Here is a 9,242-nt window from a genome sequence, read left to right as displayed (position 1 = left end):
GAAGCACAGATACACAGAAATACACAGTATTATGCCAAAACACAGACACACAGTCACCCCCACTTCTGAGTTCATAAAAACATTGATTTTACATTTTTTCGTATAAGCATGAGCAATATTGCCCAGTATTAAACAAAGTAGTTTTTTTACCTGAATTTCAGCTAAATCAGTAAAAACGCCAAGCTCTTTCAGTGTTTAATGTGATATAGCAAAGCAGAAATGCAAACATTTACCATATATATCATATGAATTGTTTGGTATTGAGTCAAAGTCAATGTATCATGATGATTTGTTAAGTTAAAATTTATATTAGTGTTGTTTTTTTAAACCAAATATCCCCCGGGTCCCGAACAGAACGAAGGTGTAGTGAATCTGAACAGAACTTAAGGGTTAAACAATTATGGTATTGCATACTCAGCCAATTTATGATTACGTCTGCCTTCTCCTTGTTCTCACCTCAAAATATGGATTAATTCATGGACAGATGCAGCGGGCAGTAACCTACCCTACTCAAGGTAACGAGTGATTCACATCCAGTAGTCTTTATTGAGTGATTTCTCCATCACGACGCTTTGCCATTAAAGTATATACTGACGCAACTCTTCAGAGTAATGAATGATAGCCTGTCTGGTGCGTGGCTGCGTGCAGTGCCATGCACTCACTGCAGATCACCGCGACCACTGACCACAGTGCGTAACAGTCAGTGTGACAGTCATGCTCCACAAATCAACCAAGGGATTACTTAATTTGCTTGTTAAAAGCAACATTTTATTAAGACACAACAGTAATATGGGTGCAAAATGTAAATGTTTAATAAAGTTAATACCTCAATAATTAAAAATATATTTAATAGAATAACCAAATTGTATTTTCAAACGAATAGTGGTTTACACACCGTTTAGTCGGATAACCAAATATTCGCGCACATCCCTACCTCTATCATTTGAAATTATGAGTTAGCATCTATGAAAAAGGGCCATAAAAAGTTATTAAAAAAAGTGGTGAACTCTTAACGTTAACAGTTTAAACTTGAACAAATAATGTATTTACTTATCAGAAATATTTTAATTCACACAGTGAATACATCAAAATGAAAGATCAATCAGCATAATTTGAGTAGCAACTCTTCTACTTATAACATACTTATAATACGATAAGTTATAATTGTGCAACATTGATAGAGACAGTTAAATGCTCTCTACATCAGAATCAATTCTGCAGAAGTGTTTCCATCCCACATTTGCACATTTAGTTTTGGATTTTCTTTAGCAGCTTATCTGCACTTTATTGCATGCATATACTGTATAAGCACATGAAATCTGTGCAAACATTAGTAAATAAAAGCAGCTCAACAAGTTCATGATGCCACACGTTGTGAGCTAGTAATCATGCAGGTATGCACACATGCATGCAGACAGTTTATCTCCATATGTCCCTACATGGGCATTGTAGTGAGTAGTGACTATCTTGAACTAAAAAGCCTGGGTGTCCGAGGCTAATCTTGAACAGACATCCACTCTAACAGGGAAACCAGCTTTTGACACAACCTGAAACTGCTGTCCATCCATCCCGTCCACTGCAGCACCCCACCCCTCATGGCCCAATGGCTCCTTTAAGGCATACTAACACTAAAGGGCCGTTTATAGCTCAGTACGTTTGATTTTGTGTACGTTTTGGGTGAGAGAGCACATACGTTAATTATGTCGGAATGCATAGTTCCTGTCTACGTTATGTGCGGGCCGACCCGCCCTCCGCTCCTGTTGGGACCGCTGTAGAACAGAGCGATTCGAAACTCAACAGAACAGAGCGATTTGAAACTCAAGTGAGACAGATTTTGGCTGCATGAACCACACTCACTGAGTAGCCCCCATCTATCGTATCTGGTGATTAATCAATAACCAACAGGATTTAATATTTCCGTCTAAAAAAGGACAATGTCTAGTTTAGTTTACTTTATTGACACAATTGTATAAAACATTGGGTCCAAACAATAATCGAAAACCCATTAATAAAAAACTTTAAAAAGTACAAATTACAATACATAAAAAAAAAAAACACACAAAATCCCTTGAATCAAACAACCGAAACTTTCTGGTGCTCCTAAAGTGACAGGCAGGCATGCAGCATACACAAAGTTTCTCTGTTAGTTGCCGCAAAGAGTGAGCTCAGATCATCAAACTCAAGTCCATACTTCCTTCTGATGTCCTGTGTGAGGGGACACACTAGTATATGCTGTTCATTTTGTATGCTGTTCATTTTGTATACCAGTCTCACATTGACATACATTGTCTACATAAAAAGGAAACTATGATGGGGTCTTTTTCAACATATTCGGTTTGACTCCATTGAGGCTCACTGCCGTTTCACTTCACCATGGGCTCTTGATGAGAACACCGTTCACGGCACGCCACAGAGCTTTCCATGTTTGTACCATAGAGGTATGGTTGATATTTACAGACGTTGAAGAACGACATCCTTCCACTCTTTTTGCAGAGGAAAAGTTATTTTCCTCACTACTGCCCCCACGGTTGACAAAAAACGGACACCAAACTGACCAAACGGAAGAAAATCTCTCTCACCCTCCATTTCTAGTGTAGACCTGCTGTCCTTATGTATTACTATGCATGGTACTTAATATGCCCATATGAGACATATGAGAGGGCATAATGGTCAGGTTGATTGTTCTGGAAACAAGATCTCCATATACCCGTATGGCCATATTGCTCTCTGTAGTTGTGGGGTAATTTCAAGATCAACTGATATACAAATGAAGGACTATTATTTCTTTCCAGGTATAACAGAACAGCTCTTCTGCAAAAACACCTCTAAAGACATGCACAACTAGTTTAAACAATATCAAAAAATAAATGTCACCTAACTATCAAATAAATGTCATACTTTGACCGACCAAACAATAGATCTGTCAACAACATAAAGTGAATGGTTACAAAAATGTAGCAGCTCATCTGCACCATACTGTAAAATTAATAGAATAACTGAGCCCCTTTGGCTTCTTTAGCAAATTGAAATGCGCCATCTTTGAACTTCCGGTCCCGAAATGAATACCTGCTATTGGCTGCAACCATTTTATTGCATGCATATATTAACCACATGAACCCTGAAGTCTAACATTCGCCAAAAATAGCAGATAACCAAGCCCACACTGTGACACGTTGGGAGCTTGTAGATTGTTTTTTGAACACATTATGACGCAATATTTTATGCTTTAAATATAAAAAAATAGCAGATATACAGGCACCGAGTGCAGCTTGTAGATCTGCTATTTTTGAAAAATTATGAAAATTTGAATTTTGACCCGATTCTATAAGTGTCTTTTGAATCCTTCTAAGATTTTTGGAAAAAACCTATGTTTCTATGTCAGCTGCAGTCAGCAATCTGGCTTAGCCATCGTCAAAGAAAAGGTCTTTTTCACTTAACTGGAGCTCAGTTAGTCTGTTCTTGAGAGACTACTATGTCAGTGGTTCTCAAACCTTTTCATGTGAAGGACCCCCCAAAATGATATTTATTTGGCCACAAACCCAATTTCAAAATATCTAGTTCCAGGGACCACCCAGAAGCAAGATTTGAGTTACAAACGTTCGCTTTGAAAATACATATATTCAAAGATTTGCACACATTTTCACGACTTTTTCAAAAATAGCAGATCTACAATCTCCCGCGCTGCGAGCTTGTATATCTGCTATTTTTCAACAGTTAAAGCTGTCAATAATTCTAGGCCTAAATGGGTTAATCAACATAGAAACGGTGGTTCATTAGGTTGAGTTGGGATTCTGCGCATTATATCATGTCAACTAAGATGGCTTGGTTAATGTACATCTAAATGTTCGGTACGAGTGCTTGTACCTGGTCAGATGCTGAGTTTGATTACATCTTTGCTACAAACATGCTTTTCCTCCTGAATGAGTCATGTGATACAACCTGTACAACTAAAGGGTCTTTTCTCCTATATGAATACGCATGTGGCTTTTCAGACTACTACTTTGCGCAAAGCTCTTGCTACAAACCGTACAACTAAAGGGCTTTTCCCCTGTGTGAATCCTCATGTGTTTTTTCAGATCACTCATCTGACGACAGCCTTTGCTACAAATTGTGCAACTAAAGGGCATTTCATCTGTATGAGTGATCATGTGTGATTTAACATGGACAGCACGGGCAAAGCTTTTGCTGCAAACCGTGCAACTAAAGGGCTTTTCACCTGTATGAGTCATTAAGTGTGATTTAGCATAATCAGCACGAGCAAAGCTTTTACTACAAACTGTACAATTAAAGGGCTTTTCCCCTGTATGAATCCTCATGTGACTCTTTAGACGACCCATTTGACCAAAGCCTTTGCCACACTCTGCACAACTAAAGGGATTATCCTCTGTATGAGTCTGCAAGTGTTGTTTCAGACATCCATGATGACGAAAGTTTTTGGTACAAAATGTACAACTAAAGGGCTTTTCCCCTGTGTGAGACCTCATGTGTTGTTTTAAGGTAGTTGACTGACCAAAGCCTCTGCCACACTCTTCACATCTATAGGGCTTTTCCCCTGTATGAATCCTCATGTGTTGTTTCAAAGCAGCTGACTGACCAAAGCCAATACCACACTCTGCACAACTAAAGGGCCTTTGATTCAGCTTTTCTCCTGTATGATTCAGCATGTGAGTTTTCAGATGTTGCTTATTTCTAAAGCTTTTGCTACAAACTTCACACCTAAAGGGCTTTTCCCCTGTATGAATCATCATGTGTTGTTTCAGATGACCTTTTTGGCGAAAGTCTTCGCCGCACTCAGTACAACTAAAGGGCTTTTCACCTGTATGAATTCTCCTGTGACTTTTCAGAAGAGTTTGTTTTGATGATGTCAGGTCCTGGGACAGCTTATTGCTCAAAGTCAATCTTTGTCCTGCTACATTTTGTATCTTATGAGATTTCAGTGTGTTTAAATCTGACTGCTCTTTCCTGGTCTCCTCCCACTCATCACTGTCTTCAGTGATGTCAGATTCAGAAGAACAGTGTGAAGAGAGGAGTTGGTCATCAATACCTGGTTGTGGTGCTCCACAGTCCTGTGCATCAGCTTGTGATTTCATGTATTCAGTTGCGGTGCTGGCTAGAGGCTCTATCTCTTGGTTTTCATTACAATTTTCACTTTTCACTACTAGCAATGTCAGTGTTGATCCATCAACCTCCTCTGGTCTTTGAACAAGGTCCTCCTGTTCCTCTTTCATCTCTGTAGGCTCTGGTTCCTCCTCTTTACAAACAGTGAACAGCAGGAAGTCTAGAAGGGGGTAAATATGACAGAAATAGTCGTCAGGTGAAAAGATTTGGAAACATTTTTGAAATGGTATATGTAACCCACAGTGGTGCTGGCCTCTACACACCTTTGGACCTTTGTGTTTTTAGTATTAACTGTTCTGCTGCTGTAGACGGCGCTCACCGTCATTGAAAGGGTTAATACCATGGCGCCGTTGACGGTGAGGACTGTGAATCTTACTGTATATACAGTAAAGATATTGTTACTTACTTAATGTCGCTCCGGTCCCGCCCGCATCGGTAATGTCGGCGATTTGTTTACAACGCACGTTGGGCGTGCACGCGAAGTGAAGCTCCTCAATGTTAAGTCAATGGAGAGGCCCATAAAGAAACGTCATTTAAACAAAATAGCCATTTTGAGACATTTTGCAGCAGATCTAAATGTAAACAAGGCACAAGGCAGGGCGCAGCCATCTTCATCTTCTTGTCCCACACTGTCATGTGACTAGATGACGTAATCGTTGCCGTCAAGTGATAATCCAAAAAAACAAAAACAACCCCCTTCCAGCCCTTCAAAATAATAGCGGCGGCCTATGGAGGAAACTGCGTGGCACAGAGGCACCAAGCAACCTTCAGATTAAGAGGCACTAATTGTGTTAACTAATTTATTGCCAAAAAAAACTACAAAAAAAACAACAACTTTGAAGTGCCTCACCGCCAGGCCCGAGGAAAATATATATATTTTATCGGAGCGGAACTAAAATAGGCCGGAACTAATCCTCCACGATCTGTTTCAACACGGACCAATTATGGGGACGGACCTATTAACCGGAAGCAGGATGATCCAGCCTCTAGAAAGCCGTTAGTTAGGGGACGGACCTATTAACCGGAAGCAGGATGATCCAGCCTCTAGAAAGCCGTTAGTTAGGGGACGGACCTATTAACCGGAAGCCGAAACTGGAAGCAGGATGATCCAGCCTCTAGAAAGCCGGTAGCTTTCTGTGTAAACAACACGGCTTACAAAAAGTCAACCGCTGGACAGATTTTCAAAGTTTCAACGGATTTTTGAAGCTGATGGAATACACGTACGCACGATGCATAGTTGGTGTCCGATCGCGCACGATAGAAACTCTAGCACCCGCGTTAAAGCCAGGCAGTGAAAGACAGAGAAATCTTCGTGTTCCTCGCCCGTTACAGTAAATGAGATGGGGTGTTGTGCGCAGAGAAGAGACACTGGACACAGTGGTTCTTGATCGTGGTTGAGACTGTTGCATTTAATTCACCGTTTGTCAGCCTTCTGATTGGTCCCTGAGACTCCCTGACTGGCCAACCAGAAAAAAAACATTCACTTTTCGCTACCGGGGGTGGAGTTATGCAGTGGGAGAAAGTCGCTTCAGTCTTTCACCGCGGTGCCGTGATGCGGAGCACGGCCGGGTCGCAGTACGGCGCTGCACGGTCATAGCGATTTCGATAATTATAATGAATAAACTTCCAAGAACTAGTTCACATGAACGACAATGATGTAACTAAGATATTCGATTGGGTAATATATTTTAAATGGGCAGAATTACAACTAAAATACATGTTATGTTGAAAGCCAGCCTATAATTCCACAACTTCCTACCCAAGATGCACTGCGCTTTCTCTCTATCTCTCTGTCCTCTGCCTGTTTCAGAGGATTAAACTAATTAAAACATGTATTTTCGGGGGGAAACCCGTTTTGCAATGTAACTACTGTACTTTTTTGTTCCCTTTTTATTAATATCACGTAGATGTTTTTCTTTTGGTACTTTAAATAGCAATAATGAGGCTATGAAAAATATCCCTCCCCCCCCCCCCCCCATCCACTTCCATTATAAAAACAATCTGCCCTGGCTTTTTCGTCCCACCTAGTAACAAGAGCAAAATGGGGCGGGATTTGACAAAGAGTGGATTGCTGACAAAGTTCAAAGTTTGGGCTGCAGGTAATAGCTGTAGGCTCTTTCAATACAAAGAAAAACATTCCTCAGTAAATAATATGTTCTTTTGCAGTAATATTAAACAGAATAGAATACTGTAATTCTGTACTGTAAAGTGTGTTTACAATTCCCATTCAATCAGGTCTATTCTTAATGCACCTGTAACTGGCCAATCAATTATTATTAAAGTACAAAAACGTAAGTGCAGATTACTCTAATTACTTCTAAATACAGTTAAGCATCTTAGCTCACTCTGTAAGGCAACAAATTATATCAATGGCCGTTTTTAACTTCAAATATAATACAAATTGATCAAACAGTCTCAAAAGCAGTGCTCACCTTTCAATACAAAGAAAAACATTACCAAAGATGGCGCCTGCAGCTCCTAGCAGAACTGAACTACGGTGCCCAGTAAGGGACAAAAAGTTCATGTTTACTGAGAATACATGGGCATGAGCTTCATAATAACAGTGACAGCTGCTGGCCTAAACAGGCTTTACATATACATAAGGCAATCCTACAATGCAACAGATGTGAGCTTATAGATTGGCTCTGTTAGCTGCGCTACACTGTGATACCACAAAGCATTATAAGGCAACATTCATTGCACTGTGTTGGTTTGTAGCTTTTTTTTTGGCAAGGAAGAACTTCCATCTAGATAGATAACCATAGAACAGGGGTGCCCACACTTTTTTTTTTTTTACTTTTAAAATGACCAGCTCAACATGATCTACCCTAATCTGGGTTCCCAGAAGTTTTTCTCATTTTCGCCACTTACCCTAGCTCTATGGATCTACCCCACCTGGGATTACCTGGGCGGGCTTTGGAATAGCGGCACACTGGCGTTACATATAAGACAAACTCACTTGAAATGGCAAATAGAGGGGGGGAAAGGTCTTCATCCCATTCTGTGGAAGTGGTAGGTTTTGGGGTTTTTTAGGCTACTGACTCTTGAAAACAAAGCATTGGTGGGGTTTGCCTACTTTAGAAGCCATGACGGGAGCTGAGATCAAGTCACCTTCATATAATTCAAGTGAAAAATGCCAAAAAGAGTTTTTGTTTTTTTTTAATTATTTATTTATTTATTTTTAGATTTGAATTATACTGTTTAGGGGCATGTCATGTGATCTACCTGCACAGCCTTTGTGATCTACTGGTAGATCACAATCTACCTTTTGGGCACACCTGCCATAGACCATAATGAGTGAAGTAATTAATGAAATGATAGCTCAGCACAGACAAAGGGAAATAAAAAGAGCAGGAAACTTACTAAACTCTTGGTGATTTTCTGGTTCCTGTTTAATAGAAACGGTTCCAGGTTCCTGTTTTATTAAACCAGTCCTGGTTGGTGCTGGATAACTCATGTTCAGCTGCAGGCTGGACTCCAGCCTGGTCTGGAATGAAGGAATTAATAGAATAAGGACATTAATAATAAGGACATGGTGACACTGCAGCTTTATGAAGAAAAAGTATTGCGTTCAATTCACCATTCTACCTCTTCTTCAGCAACCATTGTTTCAATATTTCATATTTACCCTAGCCCAAGTGTCTCTTTTGCCCTGCCTTTGACACTTATTTTCCATTATTACCAAGAGTTAACTCATGTAGAGGGGTCTATCTAGCTAAGAGTATTTTATTTTATTGTGTGTACATGTGCAGACAGTATATGTGTGGTTGCTTGCCTCTCTTCCTGGTCAATGACATGATTGACATTGTATTGGGACAGCTTAAGTACAGGGTAATAACGTGACATGTAATTAATGTAAAAAGGGGGGAGGAGTATGGTTTTACTCATGAAGTAGTTTTAAAAAGGCTTACTTTTACTCTTACTTAAGAGTAACTTCATGGACTAGTAGGCTACTTGTACAGTACTTTGAGTAAAATTTCACGAAAGTAATGTAGCCTACTTTTACTTTGAGTCACCTCTAGTTCTTAGCCTACAGAAGTCTTCCATATCTGTTGAGGTAGGAGTAACCACAGGTAAAATCTCATAGCTGCAGCAGCAGCAACTCTCTCTCTCTGCATGATTAC

This window comes from Nannobrachium achirus (assembly GCF_963921795.1).
Source record: "Nannobrachium achirus genome assembly, chromosome: 21".
Taxonomy (NCBI): Eukaryota; Metazoa; Chordata; class Actinopteri; order Myctophiformes; family Myctophidae; genus Nannobrachium; species Nannobrachium achirus.
The sequence above is the reverse complement of the archived record's forward strand: the minus strand, read 5'-3'. Positions refer to the sequence as shown.